The 16,835-nt window shown below is 41.3% G+C and overlaps 2 protein-coding genes and 1 long non-coding RNA gene across 3 annotated transcripts in view; all 3 read left to right on the top strand.

Annotated features, from left to right (window-relative positions):
• LOC114643526 (NACHT, LRR and PYD domains-containing protein 3-like) overlaps positions 1-16,835 on the top strand; it is a 2,412,635-nt gene that overhangs the window by 1,037,210 nt on the left and 1,358,590 nt on the right. The window lies entirely within an intron of this gene.
• Positions 1-16,835, top strand: part of LOC114643532 (butyrophilin-like protein 2) — a 678,491-nt gene that overhangs the window by 334,432 nt on the left and 327,224 nt on the right. The gene's annotated exons all lie outside the window — the stretch shown is intronic.
• Positions 4,883-11,046, top strand: LOC127527396 (uncharacterized). The gene is made up of 3 exons (XR_007934713.1): positions 4,883-5,034; positions 10,487-10,558; positions 10,934-11,046. It is a non-coding gene; the product is annotated as an uncharacterized LOC127527396 (long non-coding RNA).

The raw sequence follows: 16,835 nt of genomic DNA, 5'->3' as shown, positions 1-16,835 counted from the left end.
TGAATAAAAGCAAAAAATGTATTTAGCTCAAACCAAATTTCTTTAAAAAAACTCAATTTCTTTAAAAACTCAAATTAACTGCAGTGGACTGGCGCTCTGCCCGGGGTTTGTTTCCTGCCTTGCGCCCTCTGTTGGCTGGGATTGGCTCCAGCAGACCCCCGTCACCCTGTAGTTAGGATATAGCGGGTTGGATAATGGATGGATGAACTCAAATTAAAATTTTGTCCATTATTGTATTCACTATAATGCCAACTTAAATTCTGTAAGTATAGTCACAAACTTGAGGCAGAGTCATATAAAGGTTTGGGGCAGCCACCCGTATAATTTGGTTTCCTGGCTGCTTTTCAAAATAATACAGCAGTGATGTGCACCAAACCGAGTCCAAACAGAACTGAGGGAATAAGGAAAAGGTGGAGGCTTTTAAAGGGGGAAGACAGGAAGTGAAGTCAAATGGGTCGGGCTCATGTAGGTCTTCTGCCATTGGTGCGAGCCCGGACGTGACATCACAGGGGTCTCCAAAACGATTTTTTGCTTTAGACTAAATAGAAAAAGTTACATTAAGCGACAGCAAGGTTTTTCAATTTGAAGTAAAGCAAAAAATTATGTTAGGTGAACAAACATATTAATATAATTCATTACAACTACTAAAATTACCTTAAATCATAAATAGCCCTTTTTCTCTTTTTAGAGTGTATATTTTCGGACTCGGAGGTCTAAGACGTCAAGACTCATCAAAATCTCAAGGTTGATTTTTTTCATGATTACTCGTATACGAGAAAGTAAAAAGTTGAAAAGAAACTTTTCAGATTCATCCAGAGGTGGACATAAAGATCACTCAAGTACTGAGAAGAATGAACATCTGGATAAGCACATCTGGAGCCAAACTTTCAAAAAAGCACCTGACTTTGCCAGCAACAGCCTTCTCTTGTGAATGCATCTTGTCAAAGGATTTGAGGTGGGAATCAGTAAATAAGAAATCGTCTGAACTGCAACACAACAGAGTAAATCACTGATGTAAATAGAATTATCGAAAGACTAACCTTTTGTCGTTTCTATATTCTTAAACCATCTTCCAATTCCACAATCCCCCACAGTCACTGACATGTGTAACGTTCTCTGCTCTTTACCTGTCTTGATACCCAAAGCATCAACACTCAGTTTCATTCAAGGCTTTACCGTCCTTCCTTTCATAGACATTAAATAAGACACACATTTCCTCTACATACGTGTCCAATAATAATAATAATAATAACATGGCAGTAATGAGAAAAAGCACAAGATGGGAATATTCATGAGAAGAGCCTGGGCGTCAGGGTGAGCAGGTGTCTTGTCTTCCATTACGTGAGCTCATCTGCCTGTCACACATTATTGCCTGTCACAATGGCACACATTACACTGGGGGGAAATGCAGTGGAGAATACCAACAATGTACACCCTCAGAAGTGGAATAAATCGACTGTATACTGAAGCATTCCATTGCCAAACGTAAAAGCACAAAGGAGAACGTTTAAGACAAGCGATGAGTTTTTTAATTATAAACAACACACCAGAACTACTTTACGTTTTGTTACCTTTTTATTTATTCTCACCAAACATTACATATCTACACGGGCAATGAATATGGGTAATATGTTTATTATAAGTCTAATTAATTTAAATAAAATGCTGTCAGAATATACTAATGAACAAACTGAGACACACTGGCATTTAGGAAATATCACAAAACTTGTGAGCTGTCATCTAGGGCAGAATGCATTGTTAACGTCACGCACTCTCTACTGACACGGTGTCACAAAAACAGAAAAACAGCTCAGTCCATACAAACTCACAGCCTCCTTGATTTTTGATCTAATGATTAATTGTCAATATCAAATAAATAAAGTCATTTTATGAAGATGACAAGTCTGCTGCAGTCAGTTCAATAAACGCTTCCTTTAAAATGTTTGCATATACAGGATATAAGAGAGAATCTCAGTGAAGTGGGACTCGTGAGTAGTAATGAATAATATGTGACACTGAGGAATTATAATGCATAATAATGGGAACAAGTAAAAACTATGACTTCCTAAAATGGACACTGTAAACAAAGGCATTTCAGTTGTGGCCTGCAGAGGGCACTCCTGCCACCCAAACACGACACACAGACGCAGAGACACAAGTACAGTAATCCCTCGCAACTTCGCGGTTCACTTTTCGCAGATTCACGACTTCGCGGATTTTATATGTAAGCATATCTAAATATATAACGTGGATTTTTTGCTGCTTCGCGGGTTTCTGCGAACAATGGGTCTTTTTACTTGCTTCCTCAGTTGGTTTGCCCAGTTGATTTCATACAAGAGATGCTATTGGCGGATGGCTGAGAAGCTACCCAATCAGAGCACGCAGTTAAGTTCCTGTGTGCTGCTGATTGGCTCAGCGACGGAGTGTTGCATTAACCAGGAAGTCTCATCTCACTCATTCAGCATTAACGTGCTACTGCTTCAGGGGCCGTGTCCAAGCACCAACAGAAGATGCAAATGATTGCAGTAAAGGTAAAAGTTTTGGATATGTTGAAGGAAGGGAACAGCTACACCGCTGGAGGACACCATCACAGCATCAATGAGTCCACGATTCTTTTTATTTAAAAAGGAGGAAAAGCATATAAGATCTACGGCTGCAGTGTCCTTTAACCAGGGCGCAAAACGAGTTGCAAGTGGACGTGATAAGGCAGTAGTCTGGACGGAATCTGCTTTAGGAATCTTTGCAACAAGGTCGACGACGTCATGACTGCCTACAAGCTGCTACGTGTACTTTGCTATACAGTAAGTGTAAACTTATCTACCGATTTCATATTGCTTAGCAGTTGTCCCTGTTATTAATAGAGTAAATGGTGGGTTGTAAACAATACAGGGAGGGTTTAAAAACGTCCAAATACACGTAAAATAATTAAATAAATATGATGTCCCTACTTCGCGGAAATTCAGTTATCGCGGTCGGCCTTGGAACCTATCTCTCGCGATAAGTGAGGGATTACTGTACGAGCACACAGGTTTATTTTTTCCTTTTCCCTCATTGGAAATGCCTTCCCCTGTTTCACTTAAGTACAACACAGGTCACAGCACAGTCACCAGCACAATACAAAAGTCTTTTCTTCTCTACTCTCTTTTTCTGCCTCCACTCCTTCTTGGCAAGCTTCGTCTCCCTCCTCCTAACTCAGGCTCACCGAGTGGTGGCTGCTGGCCCCTTTTATAAGTGTTCCAGGTGCTCGTTGACCTGCTTCTGGCAGCACTTCCAGGTGTGGAGCAAGAGCTACCCATAAGGACTCAGCAGTAGCTGCAGCACCCCCTGGCGGCGCCCACAGAACCCAACAGGGCTGCATCACACTCCAGTTCCCATGGAGCCCTGCGGGCATTAGAGGCACCACTGCAACCCGGGAGACTGCCACCTAGCGCTCCAGGGGAGGTAATGCTCTTGATACGCTCCCTCCCCTGGTCCTTCTAACGTGGAGGCGTCCGGGCCGGGCAAGGGCCCTGACCATATGCCACACAGTATATAATTCAGGTGGCATGTGTGTGCGTTTCCATATCGATGTAAGAACTCAGTAAGCCACCTGTCATACTAAACGGTAACTCAAACAGTACTTAACAGTAAATAGTCAGTCTAAGTAAATGAAATGAAGAGCCCGTCTAACTCCGCCAACAATGAAGATTCACACTGTCATGTTGGATGTTTGGAAGGCGCTGATTAGCTGAAACTGTTCAAAGCGAATTGTCCTAAGAGGGAAGTGCTGTATAGCAATCAGAAATGAAAACACACATTTAAGCATGCAGGACCAAGCACATCACAACACAACATGTCTGCCCTCACTTGGCTCATCATTATGGAATTAGGACAGATGCGAAGGTCCGGAAAAAGATAGAAATAGAGAAGGAGATGATTCAAACCTGCTGGATAAAGTCCTAGAAGAACCAGGCTGATCTCAGAACAAAAGATGGTGCAGATTATCAAACTGTCAGGACACTGGAGCACTGGAGTCTGAACAAGAGGAGAGAAACAAAGGCGGACACCAGAGGATCAATCAAAGTGTCAACAGCTGTCTAAATGTACTTAGAGGACAGAGCACAGTTGTCAGCCCTGCAGCCACATCTGCTCTTTCTTTCTTTCCTTCGACTTCACATGTCCTCTCCAGGTCTGCATGAGTTTTGCATTGAGTTCTCCAGATTTTGTCTTACATCCCGATCAAGTGTGTTAGATGAATGAATAATTATAAACTGGTCTTGTGGATGTGCGTCACAGGACTCTGTCATGTAGTGTCACTCTGGCCAGGGTTGGTTCCTGCTTTACACCTAATGCTGCTGTGAGGAGCCTCCAGGTCCCTGCAACTAGAATTTTATGTTGTGCATTTGGAGGAAGAAGCTGGCAAATGCAGATAAAATATGGCATGTGGTGAGTGGATTATGGGAAGGACCAGAGCTGTAGACAGAGCCAAAGGAGCTTACATGAACAGGGACTGACCAGGGGGACAGCAGGCTGGTAGGACATCTGCATGTGGGCTCACCTGTGAAGACAAGAACAGACTGTGAACTTGTGTGCCATTTTCACTCGACTACCTGCAGGCCTGCCATTCCTTTCCTAATACAGCTCACCTTTGCCTGTTGCACAGTTTACATGTCAGCAAAATCAGTTTAATGTGACTTGTCCCAAATCAAATCGTACTCGGCAGGACGTGCCGTGAGGGGATTTCTACTTCTGAGCAGTTTAAAGGTTTGGCTGTGGCTGTGACCTAAAGAAGTTTCACATTTGGTTATTTCTGCTGCCTTTTCTTTTTGTGTCCTCTGCCTCTTTAAGACTTCCTCTTCCACTTGGATGGCTGCCAAGTAAAAACGAAAGAGAAAATAAAGGGAAAAGTAACGGAGCTCATGGCCTGTGCTGTGAAGGTTTGCTTTTATAAACCCACGGCTAATACAAAGACAGCTTTAAAAAGATCTGCTCGTCAGTGAATTCAGGATAATAACATCTGTGATAGAAGAAAAACAAAGAAAAAAGTAAAAGCAGGTAAGAGAAAAGGAAGTTTGACTTTGTAACTGAACTCTGACGTCTGCTCATTTTTCCTCAGTCTGATAGTTTTCGGTGTCCTCATGAAGGCCTTTTACACAGGATGTCTGCCACTTTGTGTGGTTTGTATTCTTTATTCCTGTGATGTCGCGGTCAGCAAAATGTTCTCAGGGTGGACAAGTGACCAGTAAACTCATCTTAGCCTCACGTTTTCAGGCTTCTCCACCTTTTTTTCAGTATTTTTAGTGACACCGTTAAACACAGAGATGGTGACTGGTGAGACTTTGTCACGTTTCTTCTCAGAGTATAGTTGATTTTTAGTGGTTATTTTTTGATATTAGGATTTGAATTACAATTTTGTTATGTGTTCTGTCCTTGTGGCACTCAGTCATAGGGTGTTGTAGTAAAATCTCCTACCTCAGAGATCCAATGTCTTGAGTTTAAATCGAAGTGCAGTTTGTGTGTCCTCCTTGTGTTCCCTCAGGCTATTTCCTTTTCCTCTAACACTCAGGTTAAGTTCAGTCTCTGATTCTAATCTGATGCCATGCAGGCGTCTCCAGGGGCAGGCGTGGTGGTGCACCGTTAGTCAAGTCTGCTGGCATTTTATATCAGCAGATGTGAATGTAATGGACGGGGATTTGAACACAACAAGTAAGGCGGCTGACAGACGATACTTATGAGGTGTCCTTGTATTTATCCAAACCATATACAGTAAATAAGAGTATATTTGAATTAAGTTTAGATATAAAAATGCTGAAGACACCATTTAAAAATAACAGTAAAGTTCATCAGTATATTGGGTGCAGCCCCTGCTTCCTCCATCTTACTTTATCAGTGCAGAAGCTTCTTGGTTTTAAACTGTTTTACTGTGAAGGATGACTTGAGGGTCTCTGGTACCCAATAGGCCCAAATGAAGGACACCTTACCATTTATTTGTATAAAACAGAAAACTCTTTAAGCTGCCTGATGCTGGCTTCCAGACCTCACTTAATATGACTCAATAATATCCTCAGAAACATCAGGAGGTTCTGCTTCCCTGTGCTTTCCCTGAGCTCTTGGCGTGGCCATCATGAAGAAGGGAAGTAGTAAACTGTGACAGACATTAATGGACAACACAGAGGAGAGTAGAGGAGTAGACGAGGGCAGGACTTACACATTGAGTCTGACAGTCTGTGATCACATGAATGCCCACCTAACCCCACTGGCTGTGTTTAACAATGAGATTGTCTTCTAGGCTGTCCCTCTGTTTACTCGTTGCCCTCCAATCTGCTCAATGGTAGAATTCTTAACACCTCTTTTTTTTGAATGGTCCATTCCTCCTCTTCTTTTATCCACTTTCCTTATCCAACATCTTGAGCTCAGGGTTGCTGAACTTAAGAAGGAGGTGGCCGCCTGTGAAGTAGTAAGGAATTGACATAGCTAACCCAATGTGGTGCAAGAGGAGATTCTAGGCCATTAAGGTGGAGGCAGGTGGTCACAGTCAGACATAAGTGCAAGGTAAGGGTCCCAAAAAAGAGAGAAGTCATGATGGTGGGGGATTTTGAAGCAGGTTTTAGCAGAAACAGAGAGTCTTGTACAGAGTATTGCCTTCAAAGCACCCTGGTGGGAGACCTCCTTGGAAGGGTATAAATAAATGTAAGGTATTACTCATAAAAAGTGAAAATGTTAGATAAGAATACACAATGTGAAGCCTGATTTTTGAAAGTACAGGTCAATGCCTACATCAAGACAGAAGAATGAAGCCATTAAAGAGTCTAACAGAATGTTAGGTTATATAGCGCCTTCATGTGCAGAGTATAAATCAAAGCTTAAGCTTCATAATGCACTGGTGAAGCCTCATCTAGCAGAGAGAAGGACATTCAATGTTTCAGCAAAGTGCACAGGGAGTCCATTAAACAAGATAGCTACCGGCGAGTGGTGGTCTGGTGGTCCCGTCTCCTTGGGCGCAATCAAAGTAATTAAAAAATAAGAAATGTAAATAATTAATGAACAAAACTAATAGTAGGGACAGAACCTCAACAAGATCCTGACTAACACAGCATTTTCTTTTTTAAGTTAGAAAATTCAACCCTTTACTAATCTGTAGTGGACTGTCATTCAAGAAATGTGTGTACCCTAAAAGGAGTCAGTCCAAGGTGTGAGTATACTGAGCAGTAATAATAATCAATAATCAATATACCGCTGTGATTGGTGCATCACACAGCTTCGCAGACCCGAATGTTCAATTTCTTGTTCAGTTTACACATTTGCCTGTTGATTGAGCCTGCATTTGTATTTTCAAAGGATACTATTTAGCTACAACTATCAGAGAGAGTTCACACAAAGGCATGAAGTGAAAAATAACAACACTGAGATTAAAGAAACTGAAATACATGGAAATTAAATAGGAAAATTAATTTTAGTCTGCTTAACAAACAAAACCAAAAGGAGAGACTAAGAAGAAAGCAGGCACTAAATTGAAAGAAATAAATACACCAGTAAATAATTAAAATAAAACTAAATGCCAAAAATATCTTTTAAATGTAAATGTCAATAACCTCAGTGTTTCACTGTGCCATCAAATCACCTGTGACACACACTAAACACCAAACCTCTTAGGTTGTTTTCTTAATGGGCGATAAGAAGAAATGTCCAACCAGCTCTACACCCAATGTTACCTGTAAGTCTTAGCGCTCTCACTGTCCGCGTTGTTCCCCACATATTCAACCTTAGGGCACTTTAATGGCAGGCTGCTCGCTGACTCTTACCCAGTTTACCAGTAATAGAGGACCCAACAAGAGGGTACCCATGAGCTACTAAAGGACCTCCACTAGACAAGGAATGGACAATCACAGCTTCTCAGCTTTGCTAGTAACAATCAGACAAAGGCATTGACTTTTAAGATTTTATTTAAATATTAAATTTATTTGCACCAAAACCATTAACTATATAACCTGGGTGCTTTAAGTCTTCACTCAGTCCAAGTAGCAGAGATAAGATGTGATGACCCCTCCATTCCAAGATGGCTTCTTTTTTTGCAGGTTATGTGTTCTCAAGCAAAACGAAGATATGAGGAAAGACAGAGAGGCACACGGAGACACAGAGCTCTTTGGTAATTTTTAGAAGTAGCTGAAAGAAGGGGGCAGCTGGGGGTCCTTTGAGAAACATCTCCTTTTACAACAGCATCTGCATCTCCTTCTCACCCAAACAGTAGCCCACACACACACACACACACACGCCAGTACCAGGCATGTTGTCTTTATTTTTTGATGTTTTTTTACAGCACACTGAAGGTTTCAGCCATTGTTATCAAAAGTTCAAGGTTTATACTTAGAGATTCAAAGCTAAGAAAGCGAAAACTATAAATACAAACTCTAAAGTCCTGCTTTGTATTTCAACTTCCCCAGCATGCACTGCACACCTGTGCAGCTTGACAAGACTTGGCTGATGAAACTCTTTTCTGATAAGTTTGAAGTCTCTCCTGTACACTCAGTAACTACTTCATATCAACCAATAGCAATATCAAATCCAAAGACATAAACCATTAATGGAGGTCTAAATACTAAGCCAAAGATTGAACAAACAGAAAAAAGAACACAGAGCACAACACTGAGACCACCGAGGAGCAATACTGACAAAACGTCAGTTAAGACTGAGGCTCAAGTCAGCAAGTTAATTGTGTCAACAGTGGTAACCATCGTCAGCAGCACACCTCAGTAATTGGTGGCATGTCGAAGGCCAGGGGAAGGGGATACGATTAAGAACAACCATCAACAAATAAAACATTAACAGGAAAGCAACCAAAAAGAGAAAACCAATTAAAAGTAGTGTGGCGTGAGCAGGTCAGGCAAGATGGCCGTGTTTAATTCATTGTATTTATTGTACAAACTCAGAGCAATTTACAAATTCATAAAGTTCAAATAAAACACAATTTTACATTTACCAAATGAAATACAATAAGGGACTCACTAATCCTAATAATATACAAATGGTGTAAGGTATATGATCGATCGGGGCAAGAGCAGCACCAAAATAGCACAAGACAGTGAAAACAGCAGAAGACACAAACTGGGGGCAGAGAAAAGTGACAATGCCAATGTGGGATGGCAGACATGGTGACCATGGAATGAACAAAACATGAGTGTAAGCTGTCAATGCATGTCTGGCATAGTAGAAGGATGGCAGCCTGGCCGATGAAGCAGGGCAGTGATTCCAATGAGAGGGAGACCTGAGTGGCGCTGGGTAATGTTTACCTGGATGTGATCAAGAAAATTCAAGGAGACTACCTGAACAAAGAGAAATATACCATAAGGGCTGACAGGGGTCCACAAGACCTCCTGGATGACAGGGGGCAGCACAAAGGGTTTCATAGGGAATTTTGGGGTCAGGTTATTGATTTGCGGTCATGGAGGGCAACATTCTGCAGTAGTTTTATTTATTCTGGGAATTTTAAACAGCACCCCATCTTGTACTCAAAGTGTATACCATGGAATGTAGCCTACAAAATTTTCCAATTTGAAAAAGAGGCTTCCAGACTCCAAGTGGACACCTATGAAGGGGTCACAGACTAGATCAGCTAAGTTGTGGTGGTAAAGGAGGGCAAAACCCAAAATTCATGACTTGTCATATTCTAGATAAAATCGAGCCTTAGGCACCACAGTCATTAGGAAAGCACACGTCACTGTCTACACAAACATGAGGATGGTAAGATGATTGTGAGTCAGCAGGACAAAGTAACATCTGAGGTGTCACTTCACAGGGATTATGGGTCTCTAATGTGTTATGATTAAACCTTAACATTGCACTCCTTTGATTTTATACAGTTAACACTTTCAATTATTCATCGGTTTAAATCAAGAAGAGTGCAGTCCAGCTCAGTAAGATGTGGGTTACTGGCTCCATAGCCATTGCTGTGGTCTTCTTCTGAGCTGGAGGACAGGCCAGTGTCTAATAAAAAGAGTCTTCAACTCTGAAGTGAAGGGCTCTTGTTCTAAAGTGTTACTTAAAGAGAGGGAGATTCTCCATTTCAGTGTTGGTCCACAATGGGTGTGTAAATGAAAGGAGAAAACCAGCGCCCACTTAGCTGAATGAAGTCTGATGATTTTGACCAAATGGCCAGCTTAACTTTTTTTAAAACGCTAGACAAGATCCTGCTGGGCAGCAGAGTGTGCTGTTTATGCCAGATAGCCCACATTAGGGTGCCCAGTCTCAGGTGTTGGTGCCAATGATTTCCACACCAGTCACAAAGTCACTTACATATGATGTGTGCACTTTGAGAAAACTCAGATCTAACATTCTGAAAAATTGTGTGCATTTCACTTGTAGACAGTAAGTAAATGGACATGAAGCGCAGCACTGTGTGTCGGGGGGATGGCACCATCTTGTCTGCTTCAAGAGAATATCTGCCTCATCTCTGAGGACGTCAGAATCATTTCTTACTGTCTGAACAAACCAAACTTTGATTCTTTTGCAGCCATGAAGGTCCAGAAGAGTTGGAGCTGCTTTGTGTTCATTCTACTCCACATGACACACGTCGCCTGGACACGTACGTGTTTGTATCATTTGTTGTTATTATATACAACTTGTTGCCTTTAAATAGAACTTAATTTTTTGCTGGGGGGTTTTATTGTAATTGTAATTTGGTCTTTCTATTTTACTTCAAATCCTAACCCAGACTGTATATTCTGACAGGTGTGTTTATATCCGATCTGAGCATCAGACAATTTAATATAAAGAGGGAATTTGAGATGAAAACCAAAAACTAGAAGTAAACATCATCTCTTTGGGACTGAAGCAGACAAGGGCACAGTGTTTAGTCTTCATCTCGCACAAACACTGACGGGATTTGTCTTAATTGACTCAGATGGACTAACTAAACACGTCTTGACACTCACTGCAGCTTTTTGTGGTTTCTTTTCAGAGACCTTTCAGGTTGTTGGACCTTCGTCAGCTGTTCTTGCTTTTGTTGGTGAAGATGTCGTCCTACCCGTCTCACTCTCACCAGTTATTGATGCTCAGAGGTTTGAAGTGAGGTGGTTTAAAAATGACTTTGACTCTCCAGTACTTCTGTACCAGAATTTCCGAAACAGACCTGAGCATCAGATGCAGGCTTATAAGGGAAGGACAGCACTTTTCAGAGAAGAGCTCCTGCATGGAAACGTGTCTCTGAGACTCCAGGATGTTCGTATTTCTGACCGTGGGCTCTACAGATGTTTTGTGGACTCTGGACCATGGAGTGACGAAGTTCACATCACTCTGAATGTTGAAGGTGAATTTTTCTTCTTTTCTTTTGTTCCCACTTGTCCCCTCTGTGACCATGACATGGTTTATTAGTGTAGAGAAGCTATTTAGCATTTTTAGTTTTGCTATTTTTGAGACTTTGATAATCCACAGGCACATAATTGTTCTCATGTCCTGATGGCCCTCTAGCCTATTGTAAATTTTCCTCATATAATATTTCAGCTAGTGTTGTTACAGCGGCTTAAACTCCTTGGTGTTAAACCCAAGGTTGGGGTCGTATTTCTATGCAAGTACAGTCAACCTCAAGTCAGACTCGGGGTGACCTTTAGTGATCTGCTTTTCAATGTTAAGCATAAATAACTTTTAGGATAGTATTCTGCTGTCATATAGTGGATGAATTAACATCATCCTGCAAAAAATCAAGAATATTTCTGTGCATCCTGCCACTTTAAAGTAACCTGATGCTGACTCATCAATATTCAAGAGTGGGGCACAGACTTTAACCAAAGACACAATTGCCTATGTGTAAGCAACAGAAACACATATTGCAAAAAATGTTTCCAGATCTGCTTGAAAAGGCCTACAGGTGTTGGTGACTGTTTCAAATCATTGAAGGACATGTAGTAAATCAGCATCATGCAGCAGTGGACACTTGACAGGCCTTTCCTACTGTGGTGATGTTGATGTTTTGGTATTTACACATTTCTGTTACACATATTATGTTATTGAAAAAAATGTTCTACACTTTTGGCTTGCTTTTCCAGGGCTAAACATAACACAAAGGAGGTTGAGTTTATTTCTTGCTTTTTTTAAGTATTTCTGTTGTTTAAAAATAATTTTTATATCATGTTTTAATTCTGTTTTTATCTTTGTAATATTTTGTGTTTCTATGTAGTGTTTTTGTTTGTCTGCCCTGTCTCCTTTGTATGGAGCCAAATTAGGCGTGTGATAGTCCAGGTTGCATCCACAGTCCCTAGCTGCTTCTGGGGGCCTCTTGTACTGTCACTAATCGTAAACTGAGATGAGCCAGTCGAATGAGGATACACACAGTCAGTAAGGGTTTGGTGCAAAGTGTTAAGTGTTTTTATTTAAAACAACAAACCAGCAAATGGTCCAAAACATGATGTGCACCAATAAATTATCCACAAAACCCAGAACAACTTGAAGGATAAAAACAGTTCTTAAATCCAGATAAAACAGTTGCTCAATTCTAGGTAAACCACATCTCCCTGGCTCACCCCAGCGGGTCTTCCGACTGGCAGAGGTGCCAACAGCTATGACCACCTCTCCTGACTCCCATCTTGACTGGCTTCCTCCAGGACACACACAGCCAGTCCTCCGTCATCCCATACAACAGTGCGGTGCTGCCTGGGAGATACATTCACCACCTCCGCTCCTACACTGATCAATAGGGATACTCCATGGAGTGCCATTCACTTCACTCTGCCCGTGTGGCCCCGTGCACAAACTCTTCTCTCATGTGCTGATGCTGCTGTTGCCATCTCATTCAATTGTCTCCTCTCACTGTCATGCAGGCTCCCTTTATATCCTCAATAGGCTGCAGGTGTTGTCCTCCACCTACTCAAAGTTGTGAATTAAGCACCTGACTGACCCGCTCACATTTACATATGAATACATGATGAGACAAGCACTCCAGTCAACCTTGGGGCTGCACCTGTTCGGAGTAAGCACTCTCCTTGACTCATCATTATTTATTTAAAGTCACACTTTGCCACAGACCTCTTATCACAAGGTAGGCCCACCTAATAGTGCAACTGTGGGACTGGCCGGCCCAGCAAGTATTTAATAAGGAGAGGCTGAAGTTCTGACTTTGTTGATTGTTTGTGGGCCATTCTTGATCCTCATTTTGCTTCTTTTGTTCTCCTTTGGATTTTCTGCTTTTGACCCCTGGCTCTTGGATGTGGTGCTGTCATTTTATGTTGTCTTAAATTTTGATTTCAGACAAACCCTCTCTTTATGCTGTTTTTCCTGTCTTTGTAGTTAATTTTTGATTAATGCATTTTTAATTATAAAGTGCTTTGTTTATATCTATTGTGAGCTGGCCAAGCATAGATCCAAACAGAACCGGAACAAACAAAGAATATTTGGGACACCAACCGAGTATTTCTGTTTAATTCCCTGCTTTCCTTCTATAAACTTAAACAAGTGCCACAGGGTACAAAACAGAAAATTAATTCAGCTGCAACAAATTGAGGTCTTCCGTAGAACACTCACTCGTCTGGAACCGATCTTAAAAGGACAACTCAGCTGAGGCAGCCGAGCTTTTTATAACGGGAGGACCAGAAGAGGCGGATCTAATTTTCTTCATTTGGAGTTTTCTGGGAGCTGCAGGGAAAAAAGGTGACAGAGTTAGTGACAGCACCCCCTCTCGCTCTGGTGGGTTCCCATCTACTTCGAATGAGCCAGCAAGGAGATCCTCGGACGCACATGTGTGACACTATAAATTTGAGGTTTCACTATTTTATTTAAATTATCTCCCCTGAGCCTCATATTCCTAATCCAGAGTGTTTTTCTGGTTTTTAACTGTGTGGACCAAGCTATGACTCTGTGTGAAAGGTTCTGATTCTAATTCTGAAACTAGAAGCTGTAGACATCAGAAGTAATCTACATAACTGCAGTCAAGTTGGTTAACTGGCAGGATGCAAAGAGTACACATAAGAAAGAATGGGGTCTTCAGAGGAGTCCCTCAGGGGTCTGTCCTGGGACTACTACTGATATTAATGATACAGATTCTGGTGTAGGTAGTAAACATGTGACACATACAAATTGGAGAGATAGCTGATGCTGTGGAGGCAGCAAAAACAACTCAAAAAGAATGAAAAAGAGTGTTAATTATGTAGTAAATACAAGATGGGAGACCGCTGAGCTTCAGTAAGAGTCCTGTACTGCCACAACATGGGAGATGATATGAAACTTGAAAATCAAAGCAAAGGCCAAAACCAAAAAATCAGGCCTACCTTACATGAAGACCAAAAGTTTAACCAGAAATCAAAGTAAAAAAACTAGAACTCAAAAACCCTACTTAGTAAGTAACAGTAAATGTTAAGAGAGACCATCAGTAATGAGTTACACACGATGCCAGCTGATATGGATAGCACCACACTCGTGATGCCTGGAATGTGCCTGATAGCAACACAATGTCGCTACATAGAATTCCCTTAAGAAAAACACCATATATGTGGAATCTTTGAGATTTGAAACACAAGGGAAAATTATTCATAAAAAAAATATTACATTCAGCAAAAAATGAATAAAATATATGTTTAATGTTGTTCTTTATTTGGACTGTTGTCTGCGATGTTTTAAGACAGACAGAGGCCACCCTTAGTAAATAACATAAAAACACACTGATGCTCTTATTTGGCCAACGTAATAATCCATCCATCCATTATCCAACCTACTATATCGTAACTACAGGGTCACTGGGACCTGCTGAAGCCAATCCCAGCCAACACAGGGCGCAAGGCAGGAAATAAACCCCAGGCAGGGTACCAGCCCACCACAGGGCACACACACACCAAGCACACACACACACCCTAGGGACAATTTAGAATCGCCAATGCCCCTAACCTGCATGTCTTTGGACTGTGGGAGGAAACCCACGCAGACACGGGGAGAACATGTAAACTCCACACAGGGAGGACCTGGGAAGCGAACCCAGACCTCCTTACTGCGAGGCAGCAGCGCTACCACTGTGCCATTGTGCCACCCACAACGTAATAAGGATCATAATAATACTACACTTTGATTGTTAATTCCAGTCAAATTTATGTTCCTATTCATCATTGTGCTGTTACTGAAGTTGCCTGTCTTGGGGTCGGTTTTATATTTTCTTGCAGAAGAATTAAAAATAATAAACAATAAGCTAAATCATAGATAAGTGTGGAAGAACAAATGGAGCTCATATAATAAAGTGTGAGAATTTAATTGCATTAATACATACTGTAGATGTTTAACTTTATGAAGGAAAATATGAACATCGTGTTACATAGTTAATGGCATATCAAAGAGTATAATAGCAGTAATTCAACATTCTATGACATACTGTAAATCCCAGTCAGTAAAAAGTCTTTAATGAGAATTCATCAAAGGGTCCCAAGATTAATGGGGTGGGTGTGTGCACCCTTGTCGAGGACAACTGCTACATCCAGTGTTTTATCTACACTGAAGTCTTCTTCTCTTTGGTCTGTACAAAAGTAACACCATAAGCATACCATCGTATTAGCACTGCCTGAATGAAGTGATGCGGCCTCAGTACAGAATCCAACTTATTAGAATATGACACAGAGAAATCTGCCCGGTTGCAGTCCGAGTATATTTTACTGGGTGTCCAGTCAGGCAATGTCTACTCTTCCACAAATTTTCCTGTGATGCATGTTAAGCTTGCTGGTCTACAGTTGCTTGGATCTGCCCAATCACCATTTTTATATAACAGTATAATATTTGCCATTTTCCACTCCTTTGGTATTTCCTCGGTGCACAGTGACTTCCTAAAAATATGAGACAAATGTTTATATATTTACTCGTTAACCTCTTTAAGCACTCAATGGTAAATATTATCTGGTCCTGATGATTTATTTGATTTCAGCCTATTTAATCAGGCAGCTCTTCTCCCTCTATGATTTCCAAATCCCTCAGTACCTCCTTAGTAGTCTCTTTTACCACTGTTCTACTTAGTTTCCTTTGGCTTTTTAACACTGTCCTAGAACCTTCCATGTGATCTTGTGTGTTTGTATTTATACGAATACCTGTCTCTTCATGTGAAGTTCTAAACCTGGTCTGTTGTAAACTCCCTTGACTATCCTACTCATACACCTCTCCAATACATTGGTTTCCCTTCTGGTCAAATGTAACCTGTCATGACCAAACAAGTCCCATCTGTTTCAGAAGGTGTCCAAATGTCCCATAATCCTATGCTCCTCTACACTACTCCAAGTTTTCAGCCACACCTCAATCTTTTCTGGACTATCACATGGTGTAGGCTTCATATTTATTCTCTAATGTAATGACCATCTATCCATTTACTAAGCAGCTTATCCACCTAGGATTGTGTTTTTTCCCAGTCACAATGGCTGCAAGGCAGGAACCAGCCTTGGACAGAGTGCCACACTCACTCACATCTGCACTGAGACAAATGTTGAGTCATCAGATAGTCAAATCTGCATTACTTTGGGTTGTTGGAGGAAAGGTTTGGAGGAAACTCCACACGCCATGCCAGCTACAGTATAGCAAGTGCAGGTACTGTGCGTGTCAAACCAAGTGATCATCTATGTACCTGTGACTGGTCTGCAACAGTGGATTTGCTCCGTATGTTGTTTCCACAATAAAATGTATTTAGTTAAAGTATCAAAACCTTATTGTCCATATTGGACTGATGTTTGTGCGTCTCAACTCAAAATGCCACACAAGAAGTGCTCAGCTGTCACTCTAAAACTACCATATACTGTATAGACCATGCTAATTGACTTCATACATAAGCAATCAAGATGTTGCAGACTTTTATTGACTGGTAGAGCAGCCTTCTCGTGATGCATCAAGCAGTGTAAGGTAGAAGTTCTCAT

This window comes from Erpetoichthys calabaricus, chromosome 4 (assembly GCF_900747795.2).
Source record: "Erpetoichthys calabaricus chromosome 4, fErpCal1.3, whole genome shotgun sequence".
Classification (NCBI taxonomy): domain Eukaryota; kingdom Metazoa; phylum Chordata; class Cladistia; order Polypteriformes; family Polypteridae; genus Erpetoichthys; species Erpetoichthys calabaricus.
Note: the sequence above shows the minus strand (reverse complement) of the source record. Positions and strands in the feature narration are given on the sequence as shown.